Source organism: Schistocerca serialis, unplaced genomic scaffold (assembly GCF_023864345.2).
Source record: "Schistocerca serialis cubense isolate TAMUIC-IGC-003099 unplaced genomic scaffold, iqSchSeri2.2 HiC_scaffold_321, whole genome shotgun sequence".
NCBI classification, from domain to species: domain Eukaryota; kingdom Metazoa; phylum Arthropoda; class Insecta; order Orthoptera; family Acrididae; genus Schistocerca; species Schistocerca serialis.
Genome location: NW_026047891.1, coordinates 7,805 through 10,000, shown reverse-complemented (window position 1 = coordinate 10,000; position 2,196 = coordinate 7,805). Strand labels below are relative to the sequence as shown.

Below are 2,196 nucleotides of genomic sequence, written 5' to 3'. Positions count from 1 at the left end.
GGGCCTCGGATGAGTCCCGTATCGTTATTTTTCGTCACTACCTCCCCGTGCCGGGAGTGGGTAATTTGCGCGCCTGCTGCCTTCCTTGGATGTGGTAGCCGTTTCTCAGGCTCCCTCTCCGGAATCGAACCCTGATTCCCCGTTACCCGTTACAACCATGGTAGGCGCAGAACCTACCATCGACAGTTGATAAGGCAGACATTTGAAAGATGCGTCGCCGGTACGAGGACCGTGCGATCAGCCCTAAGTTATTCAGAGTCACCAAGGCAAACGGACCGGACGAGCCGACCGATTGGTTTTGATCTAATAAAAGCGTCCCTTCCATCTCTGGTCGGGACTCTGTTTGCATGTATTAGCTCTAGAATTACCACAGTTATCCAAGTAACGTGGGTACGATCTAAGGAACCATAACTGATTTAATGAGCCATTCGCGGTTTCACCTTAATGCGGCTTGTACTGAGACATGCATGGCTTAATCTTTGAGACAAGCATATGACTACTGGCAGGATCAACCAGGGAGCTGCGTCAACTAGAGCTGAGCAGCCGGCCGCCCGGGAGTGTGTCCCGGGGGCCCGCGCGAACACGCAAGCGTCCGCTCAATTATTCTGCAAACAGGAGGAGGCTGAGCTCCCCTGCACAACACACCTCGAAACCCTCTCAGGTCCCGGCGGCGCGCAGCGCCGTCCTAAGTACTTGGTCGGGTTCGAGAGAGGCGCAATCGCCCGGAGTTAGGCGAGTAGACGCTTTAGGTGCGACCACCCGTGCTCCCAACTGAGCTTGCCGCTGCCGACAGAGGCCCGGGAGCGTGCTGTCGTGGCATTGCCGGCGGGAGACAACACGCGCCACCTACGGTGACCGGCAGCTCCAACGCCAGCGCCACAGAAGGACAAAAGCCCTACTTGGGTGCCGAAGCGAACTCTCCCAGCACAGCGCACGCGCCAACACGTCCGCACAGCTGCGATACAAACCACCTGCGAGAACCGCTGGGGCGACCGAGCAGCAGACGGCGTCGCGGCGCCGAGCGCCGGGCGGCGGCGCATCCTCAGCGCACAAAGTCCTCAATCGGACCAGCACACTGCAGATGGCCACCGCGCTTCGCACCGGGCCCGCGAGGACCTACTTTGGCCGCAAGGCGCCGCGAGCAGGGGGCGCCGGCGCGCAGCTGCGCCGCCTGCCGCGTCCGTCGGCCGGCGCGCCTGCCACCGGCCGCCCCCACCAGCCGGCTGTAGCGCGTGCGCCCACGCACCGCGCTGCCAGCACGCCGGGCGGCCCCCCCTCACCGGCCGGGGACGGTCCCACCCAGCCACCGCCGCGTATCGCCTCACACCCAGATCCCCTTTCACGTTCGTGGGCATGGTGGGTCCCCTTTCACGTTCGTGGGCATGGTGGGTATCCCTGAAACAACCGGTTAATAGCTCGACCGATCGTCGCCAACACTGATTCACCTCTAGCGAGAACAACCGCACCACAACGGGTTACCGGTTGTTCATTTGCGTAACGTCACCAGCAAACGTACACGTCCATCGCCATTTGCAACGAGTATTGCATGCCTGTGTCAGGTGTCACAACACACTACGTCTGCCCACATAGACGCAACAACATGTGCACGCCTAGAGAACACGTGGAAGGTAGACCCCGTACGTATGCGGTGTCCATTGCGCGAACGACTGTCAGCCCGCCTCTGCAGCATGTCGCAGATGTGGAACGCGGTGCAACATGCTATCACGGTGTGTGAGAAGAGACGACTACGTCCGAATACACGCTCCACTACATCAACAGACTGCTCATGCTGATCGCCATCCAGGGCGTCCGTTCCTCCCACACGTCTGTATGGCGTACCACACTGCAATCCAGCTCTTATAGGGAGACGACACGTAGCTGCGTGCACAATATTTGGACTGTATGGTCCGCCGTTGCTAGGCGCTGTCGTCATACGGTCACATGGGCCACGATGTATCATTCAGTACATACGGAGCAATGTGCAGTACAGTTTGTGGGTTTTGCGTACATCGGCGGACAGGTGACAGGCCGTACCACAACGTAGGCTGAGTACGTCGGCATGCGAAGGGCATTGAACATGCAAACTTCTCACCGACCAGCTTGCGAAGGCAGGGGGGAAGGGGGGGGGGCATGTACGTCCTGCTGCTATCCACACTACAGTGTATAGCAGGAGCATGTGGAAAGTCAGCAACACCT

The 2,196-nt window shown here is 59.7% G+C and overlaps 1 non-coding gene across 1 annotated transcript in view; it reads right to left on the bottom strand.

Annotated features, from left to right (window-relative positions):
* LOC126445070 (small subunit ribosomal RNA) overlaps window positions 1-519 on the bottom strand; it is a 1,909-nt gene extending 1,390 nt beyond the window's left edge. Inside the window, exon 1 of the ribosomal RNA XR_007582896.1 lies at window positions 1-519. This exon is cut by the window's left edge and continues 1,390 nt beyond it. This is a non-coding gene — a ribosomal RNA (small subunit ribosomal RNA).
* Window positions 520-2,196: the final 1,677 nt, after the last annotated feature.